This window comes from Canis lupus, chromosome 2 (genome assembly GCF_003254725.2).
Source record: "Canis lupus dingo isolate Sandy chromosome 2, ASM325472v2, whole genome shotgun sequence".
Classification (NCBI taxonomy): Eukaryota; Metazoa; Chordata; class Mammalia; order Carnivora; family Canidae; genus Canis; species Canis lupus.
The window spans coordinates 81,643,364-81,661,851 of NC_064244.1; the positions used below are offsets into that span (position 1 = coordinate 81,643,364).

General features: G+C 43.4%; 1 protein-coding gene across 3 annotated transcripts in view; it reads right to left on the bottom strand.

Annotated features, from left to right (window-relative positions):
* Positions 1-18,488, bottom strand: part of KAZN (kazrin, periplakin interacting protein) — a 1,011,580-nt gene that overhangs the window by 741,994 nt on the left and 251,098 nt on the right. The gene's annotated exons all lie outside the window — the stretch shown is intronic.

Below are 18,488 nucleotides of genomic sequence, written 5' to 3' on the forward strand. Positions count from 1 at the left end.
TTTTAAAAAAAGAACATGTATTATTCATGTTACAGGATTCAACTGAAGTGCTATTGCCCTGTTATGCTTTTGCTAATCCCAACCAGAAATAAAACTCCCACTCCTCTGTACTCTTATAATATATAGCATCTCCCATATTATACTTTGTAATATAATTGCCTCATTTTGGGTGCAGTGCTTCTCTGATGCCTACACAGAGTCAATTGTTCAAAAAATATTTGTGGCATGAACTAATAAAACCCTACATGCTTACAGGTCTGTCTACCCAATGTGGTGTGTGGCTCCTTAGAAGATTGCACACAAACTATGGAGGAGATAAATAAAAAGTTCAGTTATACCAATTTTGTTAAAGATTTTATTTGTTTGAGAGATAGAGAGAGCATAAGCGGTAGGGAGGGGCAGAGGGAGAGGGAGAAGCAGACTCCCTGCTCAGCAGGAAGCCCAACTCAGGGCTCTATCTCAGGACCTGAGATCATGACTTAAGCCAAAGGCATCCACCTTAACTGACTGAGCCACCCAGGTGCCCCAGTTATGTTAATTTTTAATTTTTTTCTTAATTAAAAAATATAATAGAAACAGAAAATAAAATAAAATAAAATTTTAGTTTAATAAACTATTATAAGATGAATGTTTTGTAGCCATGACCCAGCTCAAAACAGAAATTTGCCAGATACGTACAAGCCCTCTATGTATCCGACTTAATCCAATTTTCTCCCCACCCCTAAAAAGTAACCACTTTCCTCATTTTTATGGTAACTACCTCAGAGCTTTCCTTTATGATCTTATACAGCTGATGATGACATCCCTAAACACTTCAGTTGTGTCTATTATTTTTACATGCCTGTCTCTATATTAATCTATAGCTCTGTCCCTGTACATTTCTTTCTGTAATTTATTTGTTGAAGAAAAAACAAGCTGTTTGTCTTACAGAGTTTCCCACAATCTGAATTTGCTAATTGCATTTCCATGGATCTACAGGGTTGATCATCAGCTTTAAATTTTGGCAAGACTATACACAGGCAGTGTTGTGTCCTTCTATCAGAGCTACGTGATGGATGGTTACCTCTTTTTGTGGTGTTAGCAGCCAATGATATAGAAAACTCACATCGATTAACTCATTAGGGGTGAAAAATAGTAATATTCAAATTCAATCAGTCCCTCTTTAGTTATTAGTTGGAATATTTCTAGGAAGAGAAATTTTTATTCATCCCTCATTTGTTTCCCAGGGTAGAGTTTATATAGGAAGGCAGGCTAAAATGACGTTCTCTCCCACTATTCACCAGTTTTAAAATAATGGGTGTTTTATTATTATTATTATTATTATTATTATTATTATTATTTCCTTGTTATTCTCCAAAGATGGCAAATTAATTTTTAATGTCTTTATGAACTCACGGGTTTAAATAAATTTGTTGAGTTTCAATCCACTGAAATTATTATCTTTATTGAACATATATGGTCTAATTTTGTTCCAGTGGGAACACTTTTAAGTTAGTTCCTAAATCCTTTGGACATAAACTTAGTAAGTCTTTTAGCTTACTTGCTAACTGGTATGATCCAGAGTCCTCAGTTTATCTCACATATATTCTGCTCAGACCTAGAGTCATCTCTTTTCCCAAGAATTCTTTGTTTCCCTTTCATGGAAAACAGTATTTCAAGATCACAATCTGGGTCCCACAGATGTCATCGCTACTGGATTTTTTTTTATCATTCCTGAGCCTTTTCTATGCATATGGATCTCATACTTCCAATTCAAATTCAGTACTGCAGTGGTTTTACTGAACCTCTTCTACCTGACATTTGTACTGACTTTCATTCACACCAAGAATCTTGATTCTTGAGGACACAAGAGATTAGAGAATTAGCATAACACATAATGGCTCATATGCTTTATCTCACGTCATCCATGAAACAATCTCAGTTAAAAATAGCAATGCTTTAACCAAAAATATGGTTTTTGAAGACTGGTTAATATCCTTTTTACAGGTCACATTTTTATACTTTCTTATATTTTTACAGTTGTATTATATCTACATTGTGAGAGCGCATGGACATTATAGACCATACTTTCTCCTTTCTGACTCCCGTTTGATCTTAGGTCCACAAGAGAATATGTATTTAGTGCTTACTGTCAAGCCATATGGCAATAGCTCTTTACTTATTTCAGCTGATTGGAATTTGCTCTCCGTCAAATTCCTCAGAAAAAAACTCCTAGGAAAAAAATTCCCTAGGTCACTGAGCTTGCCTGCGCAGTATGTCTGCACCTTTCACTTGAAAGTCATTTTAGCTGGATGTAACATCCTCGCCACACATTTCTCTCCACAAGTACCTTAAAGATGTTACTCCATTTCCTTCTGTTAGGAAGCACTGTTGGAGGAAAGTGTGAGGACAGCTTAATTTGCTTTCCCTTGTAGGTGACTGGTCTTTTTGCCTTAATGCCTAAAGTTTTTTATTTCCTTGGAAGTCTAATAACTTTACTAGTTTCTGCCTCATTGTTGCTCATTCTGGATCAGTGTTCTCAAGTATGTAATGTGCACATTCAATGTGTAATTTCAAAAAAAAATCATCTTAGAAAGTGTTTAAACTGTAGCTTTACTGTTTCCTTTGTTCTTTTGTTTTGGTTTTCTTCTTTGGGACTTTGTATATTTTGTCTAATATGTATGCTGGATCTTTTTTGTCTGTCTTCTAAATTAATCATTTGCTGTCAAATCCTATTTTTGAGCCTTTCTTTCTCTTTTATTTTCTTATCCTTTCCTGAGTAATATAATCTCATTTCTGAGTCTTTAAGTTGTAGGGATATATTTTCTTTCTCATACTATATATTTTTCTTTCTATATTTTAGCTTTTTAGAAATAGTGGGTTATAGTTTTATTTGAAGGGTAGGAGGGCCTGTCTTTCTAGCACTCTTTCATTGTCAGGGGGGCAATTTTACTACGTATTCTATTTCTTCCTTATAGTAACTTCGTATGAAGTATACTTGATCCTTTCCTGTTGCTCGTTTTTATGTAAAATTAGTTTTTCTGAGCTTAAATCTATGCGTAGCTCAGGATCTTCTAATTTTTCTGACAACACCCTCTTCTTTTTTCAAGGAGTTTTCAAAACATAAGGCAGCTTGTTTCCTGTGATCTTTTACCCCTATGCTCTTCCCCCACTTCATGCATACCTTTTCTTTCCCTTGTTTTGCATTGCTTAGTTTGGGTTCTGCTCTCAGGAGTTTGTGTCTACTAAGTGACTATGCTGGAAGGAAGTTTTAAGAGTTCAACCGAACTTGGTGTTCCACTCTAGACCTTACCATGGACTCTTCAGGATGATATACAAAACTTCGCCTGGTTTTGGCTACTTTCCAGTGAGGACTTGTTGGTAATTTTGGGATTCTCAACTATGTCATCTGTCTTGTTTCTGCCCTCAACTTCTCCCTGATAAATTATTGCTAATTGTGCATATCCTTGTTGCTATTAATGGTTTGTCCCTCCCCAAATCCTATTTTATGATTTTGGGGAATACTATGTCAGCTTCATTTGCTGATGATACTCATGTGTCTCAGTTTTGCTGTCTCTCTGCTCTATTTTGTAGGGGAGGGATTGAGAAAATTTAAAAATTATGCTGTCACTGCTATAATACTCCAAAATATCTATATGTTTGTATGTTACTGCTATAGTAAGAAAAAAATGAAATATATGGTATGTTTTATTGGAAATAAAGAAAAATGTTTACAGATATTGTTTATGTAGACATTGGATGAACACTTCTTTAACGAGAATAAGTTTAGGTTATTGACCTCTTGAAGTTCTTCTCTAGTTCTGGGATTCTATAGCATGAGCCCTGAAGAAGCAAGAATGGAGTGGCAGACATAGGACAGAGCCCATCAGACCTGGGTTTGAATCCAGCTCTACCACTTATTATTTGTATGGCCTTGACTAGGCTCCTCTGTGAGCTCTAGTTTCTTCACCTCGAAAGTGGAGACAATGCACCATTATAAGCCAAAACACCAGAATGATAGCCATTTCTTTCACTTCTAGAAGAAAGTAACCCTAGAAGGATCAGTCCTTATACAACAAGTTAAGGTCACTTAAATGAAACTTAAAATAGTAAAATTCACTCTGATGTGGTACTATTGAGATGTGGCTTCAGAACATCAATAGATAATAGAATACTCAGTTATTAAGATAAATGGGAATATTTAAGGGATGACAGTCTAAGGCACAGAGGATCAGGTCCTTCCCACATTCCTTCCCTGCCTGTCCACCAGTGAGAAATCTGGTGATTAATGCTATAAACATTTTGTCTAAATAAATAAGCCCTATAGCACTGTGCTCTGCAGAACAGCATGGCCTAAAAAAAAAAAAAAAAAAAAAAAAAAAGACACAATGACCTTAATATAGCTCTAATTCTCTCTACCTCATAGTGACCTCATGAATTGGTATTGGAATTACTGGAGTAACTTTCTGACATACTTTCTGAACCAGATGAATGACTCTCTAAAGGAGCAAAAATTAATCACAAACCTGAATGAAATAAGGAAGTAAACCATACCCCTATTTGGAGAAACTGTTCCAAGCAGAAAGAACAGTAAATGCAAAGGCCCAGAGGTGGGAATGTGAGCCAGAGCAAGGTCCTTGGACTATTTCTGTATTCACTTACTTTCACAGCTTTGATGATCTCATCCAATCTCATGGTTCCAAGCACTAATTATACACTGATGAGCCCCAAATTGAAATTCAGGCTGATATATCCAATTGCCTACTCCAGCATCTCCTCTTGGACATCTAATAGGCATCTCAAATTTGGTATTTCTAATTCTGCACTCCTGAACACCACACCAAACCTGCTCACACTATGGTGTTCACTCTTTCAGTAAGTGGCCACCTCCATCCTTCCATTTGTTCTCTACTCTCTTCACATCCCACATACAAGCCATCAGTAAATCCTGTTGCTTCTTTAAAAATATGCCTAGTCTCCCAGCACTTCCACTGCTACTGTGCTAATTCAAGCCACCATCTCTCTTCTGGATCACCACAGTAGCCTCTTAACTCGTCATCTTGCTCCTAACCCTTCTTTGCTCCCATAAGGACTACACTACAGTCAGAATATTCCTTCTAAAAGTCAGCCAAGTCATATCAGTCTTTGTCTCAAAACCCTCCGCTAGTTTCCCAGAATCAAAGACCTCCAAAGGTCTCAAAAGGGCTGTAGGTTGTCTTTCTAATGCCTGCATCTCCCCCGCTCACTGTTTCAACCACACTGGCCTCCATACAGCTCCTCGAACACAACAGGTGTACACAACAGCCTAAGGACCTTTGGACTCTCTCTCCCCAGTCCTATAATTCCTCCCTTATATATCCTTCAGGTATTTGTTCAGAGGAAGTCTGCCCTGATTGCCCCACATAAAACCACAATTCGTACCTCTGTGGCCTCCTCTGTCATGCTTTCTGGCTCTATTTCACTGTTTAGGTCACAAGAAACGGGAGGCAAGGTGAATAGGAAAATAAATATATTAGTAGCACAAGAGAGGGGTCCTGCATGGGGTAGCAATGATACTAAACCAGCAACTAAGGGGTGAGATAAATCCAGCTCTGCACACCTGATACTTGCAAAAGAGGATACAAGTACTCTAAAAACATAAATGGTTTTCGGTATCTACTGAAGAAATAATCTGCTAAAAGAGCCTTTAAATAGAGAGAATTTACATATAAGAAAAATCTTCCCAAGTAAAGATTGTTAAAGACAGGTGTGCACCTTGCTTTACAAAATAAACATGATCCTGAAAAGTGAAGTGTACATTTAATTTCTAAATACCAGATGCCATTTCAAACGTATTATAGGAGTCTATTACTTGAAGGAATCCTATAAGAATCCTAATGTAAAGTGAATCATCAGTGTCTTCTTCGACTTCATGTCAAACTGGACTTTGGTGTATCTGAAATGCATAAGATCGGGGCATATGGGCCCAAGAATTAGGTAGGTGGACAGGTGAGTTTTCAGAGCACTTTTAAGGACAAGATTCATAAAATCCTTCTACAAGCAGGGATAGACAAGTATAATCTGTTTTGTTCCTGGAGGCAGGAAGATAGAAATAGAAAGGCTTTTCTGACTTGGGCTGGTGCTGGCATCTGACAACTAGATATAATGGGATTCCTTTGGAAGCACCTACCTGCTCTTATTTCCCTGCTGGCAGTTGGGATATTGCAAAATTTATCAAATAGGTCTCAGGGCTGGTGTCACTTTCCATTCCATTCAAGGAGAATCATGATTTAGATCTTAATTAAAAACAAATCCAAACAAAATTTCCTTTTTTCCTGGTTTGCTATCTGTGCTAGATTGACCCACAGAAAAAGAGCTAGTTACTTAAAAGCTTTCTTTTGTTTTTCTTTAAAATGAAACTTTAAAGAAAGCGTGTGATGATTTAACATAATTTCCCTCAACTTCTAAGGCTGTGAAAAGCAGCGCCTCGAAGCAAATGAACAGATGGTAAGAGAGAGGTTCGTAAATCACAGCTCCCCACCCACTCTCCCAAAAATATGGAGCCATCATTAATTTCCAAATAATAGTAAATCCTCACAAGGAATAATGCCAACCGTCTGCATAATGCAACCCATGCCAGGCCCTGGTGCTACTTTGTCTCCAAGAAGAGAATTGGCTGCTGTTTCTAAACCATTTCACCAAAACATTCTTGGCAAGCACCGTCCCTGTAACATCAAGAGCAGGAGTAAAAGACATGGGCTTCTCAGAAGAGACATTCCGGCCCCCACGCAAAGGAGGAAAACCTGGAACCACACACACAGACACGAATGCCTATGAGGCAGGCCTATAGGAGTCTATAAAAATATATGAATCAGGCTGGGGACTGGGACAAAAAGAACAGGGTGATGGGGAGGTGGGAATATGGAACTTGCCTGCCCCCGTACATGCGCTTAGACTGAGCCCCTATGAACAAATCAAAAACAAAGCAAACAAACAAAAATCTACTATACTAAGCAAAAGGAAAAGCACATGGGATGGGTGATGCCTTGGGCTGTCATTTTGGATCTCTGGTGTAAGATCCACTCAGCAGTGGTCTGGTAAACCAGCTCTCTGAAAACAAATGCTTCTTTGTAGCACTTGCCTAATGCCATGGTGGAAATACCCCCACCATGACCAACTGCAGGCTAGTCCACGGCTTAACAACTGGCCGCATTCCTGAATCTTCAATAACCAACTCTTTCAAGTCCACAAAAGCTAGGTCCAGAACACCACCGACCCTACTTCTCTGTCAAGAATTTCTTTTCTAATATCATGGTCCCTGTCTTCATAATGAAAATTAAAGCTAAAAAATAGGTCTGAATATTTGGACACTGACTTAATTACAAGAATCTTACAAGATTTGGGTACATGAGTGCCTTCAGTTAATGCACACTTATTTTTTTCTTTTGGGATTTTATTTATTTATCTGACAGAGACAGAGATGCAGAGAAAGTACAATCAGGGGGAGCAGAGAGGAGGGAGAGGGAGAAGCAGACTCCCCTCTGAGCAGAGAGCCCGATGTGGGACTCGATCCAGGACTCCAGAATCATGACCTGAGCTGAAGGCAGACACTTAGCCGACTGAGCCACCCGGGTGTACCAAATGTACAGTTATGATTAGAATTCCACACAAAAGGGGTTCTCAAAATGTCATCTGGAAAACTGCATGCTCCCCCAAAGTCCTTTCAGGGCACCTGTGGAATCAAAATTATTTTTATGGTAATTCTAAGGTGTTATTTGTCTCGCCACCCTTATTCTCTCATGAGTATACAACGGAGCTTTCTCGTATTTACGTGATGTGCAATATTGCAATAGATTAATTGCAGGAGCAGATGCAAGAATCCAAATGTCTTCTATTAAGCCACACATTAAAGAGATTGCCGAAATGCCACACAATGCCACTCTTCCCAGTACTTTTTGTTTAGTAGGATACAGAAATTTATGGATATTTTGTAATGTTAATATAAAAGGGGTTTATCATTTTAATATGAATTAGCAAACAATTACAAGCCCCTCAGTTTCAACTGCAATTGTGGTGAACATCGATAGATTTAATGCACACAAGAAACACTCAGGGATCTTGAGTGATTGTCAAGAGTATAATGGGGTCGGTGTCCAAGACCAACAAGTTTGGAAAGCACTGCCATACAATAATGCATGACCAATGAATGCATCCATTGCAGAAAAAGATCTAGACTCTCCTGTCAACAGGTGTTTCACCTCCATGGAGCTGCCATCCCACTGGAGGATGATTACACATACTAGTGTCTTCCACTCTCATGAGGCTTGGGGCACCAGCACCGCCGCTGGCCCAGAGCAGGTGTGCCTCTGCTTGCCGGAAGTGTGAGCAGGAGCAGGGAGATGAGATAAAGTCGCATCAGAGGGAGACATCCAACCTAAGAATCAGGCCCCCGTGATCCCAGACGCCCTAAAGAGTAGCTGCTTATCTGCAAGGGCAGCCCTTAGTAGGTACCAGGAGGAGGACTGGCCTCACGCTGGTGTCCACGGCCTCGTCTTGGTATGAAGACAACCATCACTTGGGACACAGCACCTCCGTGCGGACCACCTGGCATGGGTGTGCAGAGCCAGGTGCGTGTTTACCTGAATTGGACTAACAAGCTAGGACGATCAACTCTAGGTATGTGCAGTGTCACCTTGATATTCACTGGCTTATAAATTTGGAACTAGATCTATACATTAATCGTTAGTAGGAAATTTATTAGGGTCATACTTGCATTATAGTTATCTACAATCATCACCTGCTTATTCAATTTATTTTTAAAGATTTTATTTATTTATTCATGGAAGACACGCACAGAGAGAGGCAGAGATATAGAGAGAAGCAGGCTCCTCGCAGGGAGCCCGATGTGGGACTCGATCCCGGGATCCTGGGATCACAACCTGAGCCGAAGGCAGATGCTCAACCACTGAGCCCCCCGGGGGTTCCTCACATGCTTATTTAAAGTGATGTTGGTACCTTAATTTATTATCGCCCTTATCACTATAAAAGAAAACATACATAAATTTCAGAAGTATTTGTGAATGGCAGGCAGATTTTTTCAAAAGTGACAGTTGCCCCGACAGCATAGGGTTTTGGTTCCTGTAGGCAAGGGGGGCGTAGATGCGGATGGGCGTGTGCTGGGAAAAACACCCTGAGTCTTAGCCTTTCCACGTGGGGGGACCTCCAGGCATTTTGGGCCAGCCCCCCACCCCCCGCACCGAGGAGCAGGGAGCCAGTCCCTTAACCCCTAACCCTAGTCCCCTAGCAAGTGACCTAACTTAGTCCCCAAAGTCCCATGATAGCTGGGCCTCCTGGCTCCCCTTTCTCCATGGGTGGAGCTGAGGCAGGAAAATCCGCAAGCGCTTGACATGGGTTCTCTTTTCTTCCCTGTCTGTGTTGAGTCCGTGAGAGGCTGTGACATCGGGTGATCACATTTATACAGACTCTGAAGATCCCAATCCCTCGGTGGCCTGCCCCGGTCTGGAGTGGGCATGTGGGCAAACCGAGCAGAGAGGGTTCAAAAGCTTTTCAGGTGCTTAGCAAAGCCATATTCTCCCAACAGCTTTATCCAAGAAGGCCCTCCTGGGTGCCTACGTTCAGGTCTCACGATGGCTCCAAACTGAAACCCAGGGAGGCAGGAAGGTCACCTGTGACCATGCCGGAACCTCAAGAGGAGGACAGAGTGGGATTTGGCTGACAAAGGCCTGGAGAGGCAGCTGGAGCAGAGGTAAGACCACAGCGCCGGACTCAGCCCTGGGGTAGCACCTGCCTCGACGTCCTCCTGGCCAGGTCATGAGCTGTCACCAGCCTGTGCTCTCCTACCAGCAAAGTGCAGAAAACTGCACCCACAGAGCAGCGTTCCTCTGAGGCTGGAAAGACAGCACAGGGCCCGGCAGGGTGCGGGCCCTCGAGAGGCGCTGGGGCACCGCGCCCCCTCCTTCCACGATCCACAATTTATGATCACGAGGCGATTATTCTATTTGTTTCCTGTCTCCCCCACCCACCCAATCCCGTCAACTCCATGAGGGCAGAGCCTAGCAGGTGTTTACCCCGGTCCAGCCAGAGGCCAGCCCCGGTACCTGGCACGTACTAAATGCTCCGTAAATTTTGAATGAACCAGCTAATGAACGGGAGTTATTACTTTCTGTCCCCTGAATCACTTTAATGGATAATTTTGTAAGAGCGATTTTTTATACAGCCCTGAGCACTGGCAACCGTGTGCATGTTTACGTAAGAAACACTTGAGGATTAAAATGAGGACTTGATTTTTAAATACACGTAGCTGGCACGATACGACCAGCTACCACCTCTCTGCTAACCATTAGCCTTTGTGTCCCGCACGCCAGGGCACACGGAGAAGTATCATTACGGGTACGGGAGATAATCCCCGTTTGCTTTGGTGTTAAATCAGCACAAACAGCATGGACACTCTTTTAGCCTGCGATTAGGCTGGAAAAGATCAAAGCTGAAACTAATAGGGCACGTGGCTCCAGTAAACGATATTTTTAACTGATGGGAGGGGAATGGAGGGTCTCGGGAGAAATCTTAGTGAAGTGTTTGCATCGGGAGAATAGAACAGCTTGTTGCTAAAGCTTCAAAGCAAGTTCGATGCCTCCATTATCTGCCATCGGCCACGACGGGCCCCATCCCGGCCTGTCCCTCTCCCCCGATTTGGAGATGTTAAGTGTGCACACCACCCCCTAGAAGGTCTTGTATCATTCTCAGGCAGCTGACTGTCCCTGATCTTGGCACAAGGTGTTTCTTCTCAGGTAACATGAACATCCCCGGTCTCCAGACACAACAAAAGGCCTAGTGTAGATACTGGGTTCCAGTCTCCATGGCTGGGACTTGAGGTCACCTCACCTCAGATGCTAAATGAAAGGGGTGCCAAAAAAATCCCCTGCAGTATTGTAATACTATATATTTCTTTAAAAATCAAGATTAATACACAATAATCCATAAGGTATGAAATCATCAAGATTTGAAATACAAGCAGGATCTGACACAGTCAGGGTCAGGGGGAGTGAATAAGGTCACCCGCAGGGCTGGATCCTATCTTTATTCCAATTTTTGGTATTTGGGGCATCACGGCAAAGCTTTGAGAAGATGTGGTACCCAGGTTCAGAGAGGACACTCACAATCTCCAGCAGCAAGTGGGTTTGATGGTCTGAAAGGTCAGGAACTTGGCAATAAGCTGTAAAATCCTTTAAGAGGCGTTCATTCCCTTTGACCTCTTAGCAGCACCTCCAGCAATTGATGGTAGGGCAAGATCTAGAAATGCATACAAAGGTTCCCTTACAGTGGCATTTATCACAGTGTTATTTATAGCACAAACCTGGAAACAACCTTAATGTCCAGCCACAGGGGATTGGTTAGCTCCCCCCAGCACGGCGCACGGGGGCATGTTAGGCTGCAGTAATATCAGGACACACCTACGGTTTTCCTCCCAAGTACAGAAAATCCCAGTTCTTCCCCAGTGTGTGTTTCTTGCCTGTTGGGGGAGGGGAATCCCCTTTGCTACCCACACCGAACACTTCCCTTCTGGTCACCAGGTGTACGGGTCTTTTCCCCACACCCCGCAATTCTCCACACCACCAGCCAGACGTCCTAGAGTTTAACTCAGTTCAGACACCATCTACCTGGCGACAGCGCCAGATCCCACAGGTTCCGGGTTGGTCTCACTAGACTGTCCCCTCTCCAGACCCCAACTGCAAGCAGTAGGGCCCCAGGTTACCCACAAAGTCTGTCCACTGTGGCCACAAACTGAAGGTTCCCGTGACCCCCTCCTTGGGCTTGATTAATTTGCTGGAGTGGCTCACAGAACTCGGGAGCCGAGAACTTACTGACGGATCTGATAGAGGATGCGGACAGATGGCCAGGTGAGGAGAGACACAGGGTGACGTCTGAGGGAGTCCCCAGCCCCGGAGTTCCTGTCCCTGTGGATCGCGGTGCCTCACCCACCCTGTGTGGATGTATGTGTCCACTGCTCTGGAAGCTCTCCAAAACCCAGAAACCCATCCTATTGGGATTTTTATGGAGGTCTTATCCCATAAATATGATCAATCATTAATTCCCTTTTTAGCTCTTCTCCCTTCTCAAGAGAATGGAAGGCAGGGCTGCAAACTCCAAACTTCTAATCCTGCTGGGTCTTCCTGATAACCAGCCCCCATCCAGGAACCCACCCAGAGCTGTGGCATTAGAACAAGACAAACCTACAAGACCGCCCAGGCCACAACAAGGGTTTCAGAAGCTCTGTGGCAGAGACCAGGTCAAAGACCAACTATGAGAACAAAAGATGCCCCCAGGGTTCTTATCACTTCGAGAATTACTAGGGTTTCAGGAGCACTTTGCCAAGAATGGAAGCCCGGGACCATATACTTTCTATGACCTCCAAGCAGCCATCAACGCTTCCATCCTGAAGAACACGCACCGGCGTGGGAAAATGCTCACGAAGCAATGCTGGGTGGAGAAAGGACAACACAGAGTATGGACACAAAGGATATTTGAGATGAAGGTGATGACATCTGATCACTACAGACTCTGCAGGAGTTGCCATGACGTGCACGTCCCTACACAGCCCGCAGAGAGGATTTCTGCCCAGGTTTTGCCCCAAGACACCCTCCTGTCCACTGAGGTTGTTGCAAGGTATACTGAGCAGAGAGAAGTATCCCTTTTTCTCTTACCATTGACTGAAAAACAAAACTGCCAGTAAAACATAAACACGACCACACTGTCTCTTTTCTGCAGGCACTTATCTGCTTCCGAAAACAAAAACAAACGACACTGAACTAGAGAGGCTAGACAACAGGATAAAATATTAACCACTTGTGTTTTGCAAATGTTCTTTTACCAAGTTACATTACTGCAAAATTGAAAACAGAGGTGGCTGGGAATTTGGGTCTGTACTCATTCCACCACTTTCTCATTAATTTTAGTTATGTGTATATATTGCCCGTGCAGCACTGCTCACCTATATTTGGATGGAACTTCAATTAGATATATGTGTTCACCAGTAGATTAATGTGTTTGAGCAACAGTGGCTCTACGGAAAGTCCTGTTTTTACCACCACAGTGTATTGTTCCCATTAAAAAAAATCTTCACGGGCAGCCCCGGTGGCTCAGCGGTTTAGCGCCGCCTTCAGCCCAGGGTGTGATCCTGGAGACCGGGGATCGAGTCCCACATCGGGCTCCCTGCATGGGCCCTGCTTCTCCCTCTGCCTATGTCTCTGCCTCTGTCTGTGTGTGTCTCTCTCATGAATAAATTAATAAAATTAAAAAAAAATCTTCACAATAAATTCAATTGGAAATGTGTGTCTAGAAAGAGTTAAGATGCTGTCTGGGGCCACAGTACAATGCGCGCTGCCCTACATTGGGAGTGTGACGATGCTATTTCTTTTTTTTTTTTTTTTAAGATTTTATTTATTTTTTCATGAGAGACACAGAGAGAGAGGCAGAGACACAGGCAGAGGGAGAAGCAGGCTCCCTGCGGGGAGTCGAGGTGGGCCTGGATCCCTGTACCTGGATCACGCCCTGGGCTGAAGGCAGACGCTCAACCACTGAGCCACCTGGCATCCCAACAATGCTATTTTCATTTCCTCTTGACAAGTCGCTCCGCCATTGTAGCTTCACCCAACTCTTAGATCTTCTTTCAAACTCCAATTCCTCATTCCTAATCCTCAAGGACTTTATTCTCTGTGGCAGACTGACTGCCAAACCTGCTTCCTCAGTCCCTGGAGCCAGCCGATCGGCATCTTCCAGCCTCTCTGGAGAATTATCACAGCCACGTGGCCAAGTCCCACCAGTTAACAGTAGATAGAAGTGATGGAGGCCTGGCATGGCCCATCCAAGCCTCCCACACGCCACCTCCGGCCTCCTTCCCTTCTTCTACCACAGGCAGAGGAAGCAGCCATGAGGAGAAAGGTGTGTGGGTCCCTGAATGACCAGAGGGAAAGCCAGGCACTATTTAGAATTTCCGGGAAATCAGAAACACCTGTTTTGAACTTCATCCTGGCAGGAAACCAGCTTTGGGTGGTTACATTTCTGAGACCTCAGGTGGACCTTTCAGAGCAATGCACTTCCCCCTTCCCATTCCCGAAGTCTTCCAGGGGCTACAAGAACTTAGCTCCAAGATTTCATTCTCCCATTAGGTCTCGTCTATCACGTGAGCTCATGTGGGCTGCACCAGTTTTAAAATGCCATGACTCTGGGGCGCCTGGATGGCTCAGTGGGTTAAGCATCCAAGTCTTGATTTTGGCTCAGGTCATGATCTCAAGGGGTAAGATCGAGCCCCAAGTTGGGCTCTGGGTTCAGCAGGGAGTCTGCTTGAGAGTCTCTGTCCCTCCCCCTGGTCCCTCTCAATCAATCAATCAATCAATCAATCAATCAATCAATCAACAAACCTTAACAAATGCCATGAATTTGCTACCTCGTATCCCCTGGGAAAAATCAGCCTGTGCCTTGTTGAATTTGTGTGCATTTGTGGAATTACGGGTGTATAAATAAAACCCTTTTATTTCCAGAAGTTTGGCCCTTTTGTACATTTGTCACTTTTCAATAATTCTAAGGCCATGTGACTAAATATGTCACTTGCTCACTTTTCACTTACAGGAATAGAGGACAGTACATCAGAGAAAAGGGAAGAAATAAAATCAAACTTCCTTGTGGAACAAGAAAAAAATGTAAACGCTCTTGTCCCATTTTTAACATGCCATAACTTAACCTCAGTTTTATTTACTATTTGAAGGTAGGCTTTAGCAGTTTAAAAGGCGTATAATTGGACCATCCTCCTTTGAAGATAAAGTCGCCTACAGTAATCCTTTCTGTGCTCCGTGACTTCTTCCTCGGAGGACAGGTATGACAAATGAAGCCTGGCACGTCCTGTGCAAGGTTATATAGATCAGAAGTGTTCTGCTTGTTTGTGAGAGGAAAGAAAAACAGCGAAGAAAGAGTTTCTGTGGATTGTTTGGAAAATAATGAGGGAACCAGAACGAAATGGTAAAGAAGCCTCGGGTTTAATAAAACATGCGAATGTTTCAAATGGAAAATTTTCCCCAAAATGGCTCAACTAGTCGTGCCCGTACCATTCTCCTTTCCCCTTCTTCAAAAGCAACAACCTGTAAAATAAATGGGCAAAGCTTCCTTCTTTGGTTTTCCATTAAAAGTTTAATTTGCAACACACCCAAATGTGGGTTCTATTCCACTGTCTGGAGAAAACTGATGGTCCCTCTGTCGTGGAAGGAGTGCAGGTTGGTGGTTAAGGAGAGGGCCATTCATTTCCCTCTGTGACAGGAAGCCGACCCCAACGGCAGCTGTAGCCACGTGTGCTCCTGTTGCTATGAACATTTGGGACACTAAAATAAATTGATTGCACCAAAAGATTCTTCTACTCTCCCCACCACATCATCTTAATGGGGAATTCATACCACTTTGAGCTGCACTTACTGCTGAAACAGAATGATGGCTTCTGAAATTACTCCAGCACATATTGAATCGGACCCAAGTTTATTGGGTTATGGGACAACATTTTGGTTTTAGCGAAGGCCATCCTTCCAGAAGGCCCTGGACTCCAAGTCAATTATTCCCTTGTCAAATCCAGGGATGTGAATCTCTGCTTTACCTCCAGATCTCTTTTTTTTCCCCCTCTGCTTGAAATGCCTTCATTTCTTAAACTCCCAAACATGTTCTTATATCCAAAACTAAGACCGAAGAGTGTTACAGATCCCAGAAGTGAGCAATTAATACAGAGCAAATCCAAAGAACAGGATAAAGGAGGGGAGACAGACAGCTGTGGGTTAATTGGTACACACACAGACGGGAAAGGTCTTACGGCTTACGAGGACACTGAAGCTGTTCTCCATTACCCACGTCTAATCCTTTGCTGACCCCTTCCATGCAAGGGCACTGGGCACCTCCTCCTGCCCTCCCTTCTCCCAAGAAGATCTGCTTGATGCATTATTTAGTATAATGCAGCATGTTTCTATTTGGATAATTCCTTATGTTTGCAGAGCACCTGCTCTAAGTGAAATACTTCTGATCTCTGATCACAATTCTTCCCTTTGCGTGGCTATTGCAAACTTCAGATGGGGAAATGTGAAAACACCCAGCGCAGTGACTTGCACCGGCAGATGCCCTTCTTAATAATAGCTGCCTCCCTCGTTATACTCCTGAGGCCGCTAGCTAAAATAGTAGTGTCCCATTTTTGCAGACACGAACACCGCCCTGGAGATTAAAGGACCTCTCAGAAAGTCACCTAGCAAGTTAGTAGTTGGATTGGACCTGGACCTCGTCCCCCACACACCATCCCCACAATGGCCCCAAATGCTGGGGGTGTCCGGGGTCTCTCGGACAATAAGCGGGAAGCCCCTGCTCTGAATAAGCTTGCATATCACCCACAATGCCCTGCATCAGATCGGGCAAGATCGGATCAGCAAGTCCCACATTTAGAACGCCTCCCCTGCAAACCTCAGGGAAAGGACTGATGATTGTTGCAAAGCAGCCCCAGCTGTAGCAGACGGCACCATGTCTCCTGCAGCTCAGAAGCAGCTAAAGAGGACCTGAGGACACAGCCCGCAGGTTAAGTGCAGGAGCTCCTGGATCATGTGTGTGGGTTCTAATCCTGCCTCTGGCACTGACTGTACATTGCTGTCCTGGGCAGGTCGCTAATACCCCTCTTGCTCTCCTGTCCAATCAGAACATGGGAATAATTTAATACGTACTTCATCAGGTTGCTACGGATTAGATAAACAAGAGTGCTTCCAACACAGCCTGGCATTTAGGAAGCACTTTGTATTTGTAAAACAAAATAATTAAATAAGCTAAGAGAGGAACGATGTATAGGGGCATGGACTCTCACTCAGCTTTCTTAGATCAAGTGCGTTGGTGTTAAAGGGAATAACTATGGGATAAATGTCTGCTGGGGCTTTGTCCTTGCAGCCCATACACAAAGGCCCCTTTCAGAAGCAGCCGGGCCAGCCCGGGTGAGGATGTTGGTAGGGGAGGGCAGCCTGACCTGCAAGACAACTGCCAGGCTCTGCCAGCAGCTCCAGGGCAACCAGGGCCCAGTGCCAACCGGCCATCTCGTCTGAGCTGCTGGGACTTTCAAAGCCCCTGGACTAGAGGACTGGCTGCCATCAGTAGCTCACTGCACATTCTCCGCCATGAAAATGAACTGATAACATCCCATCTACTCCTTTGAGAGAGTCTTGGAGAGAGGGAGAGGGAGGAGGAAGGAAGGAAGGAAGGAAGGAAGGAAGGAAGTCAGTCCAGAACTTACCAAAAAAAAAAAAAATTAGTTAAATACAAAATGGCTCAAAAGCAATGTCAATTATAGGCATTTAAGAATGAGAATGTAAAAAAAAAAAAAAAAAGAATGAGAATGTAGTATCCATCAAGATGCAAAATCAGATTCCCAAAGGCCATCCTTGCTCATCATTCATTACCTCATCTGACACCCACCCCTTCCCCCAAGTAGGACTGGGCTGGGACAGGCCATGCACCAAGCCAGTGAAGACGCACAGGTGCGTTGGGAGCACTCCTGAGGAAAGCCTGTGTTGAGTAACAAATACTAATGATGCTGCCAAGAGCTCCACGGTCCTCCGTGGGGCCAGCCAGCTGGGGGCTTTATCTTTCAAAAAAGTCTCATAAAAAAAAAAAAGGAGAAGAAGACAGAAAAAAAGAAAGAAAGAAAGCAACCAAAAACCATTGGTGGGCGTTCGCTTCCAGCACAGGTGTGACGAAGGATTACGTTACAAATTGATTATCTGAATAGGATGCACGTTACTTCACTTGGAAAGATAAATTTAGCAAAACAATATCCGAATAAAGGACAAGATACATGCACAGAAATGATATATAATGTCAACGCAGAGCTATACCCGGGAGCATGCGCCGTGTCACACACTTCAACAGTATGTTTTCTGCATTTCATATACGTAGCCTGAAGTATTTTACAAAGAACATATATTATGTACAACATATGGATTCCAGGCTCATTCTGAATCTTTAGGAGACTAAGGGTAGCTCTGCAGAATAATAAATATTAGTGAGACACATTTCTAATTCTCAAACTGGCGTTTACTTTTTCTGTACAGGGGAAGAGCTTTCCCCTACTGGTTAGGAAAAGAATACGTCTTCACTACAGAAATCCAGAAAAACAAAATGGAATAAAGAAGAAAATTAAAACTCTATTATTTCACTGTTCAGAGATTGCATCTGCGAGCATTTCTGTGCATTTCTTTCCGAGCTTTTTTCTTTTTTATTTACCGATTTATCACAGACATGTTTCCACGTCAGTGAACATAGATCTACCTAATTGTGTTTAATGGTTCTAGAGTATTCCACTCCAGGGATGTGCCAAAACTCATTTACCCCATCAAATGTTATTAGATCTGTATTTGGTTTCCAATTTTTCACCATTACGAGCAAGAGTTAAGTTTTAAAATAATACCCAAACAGGCCTGCACTGGACATGCACATTTTTTTTTTAAGATTTT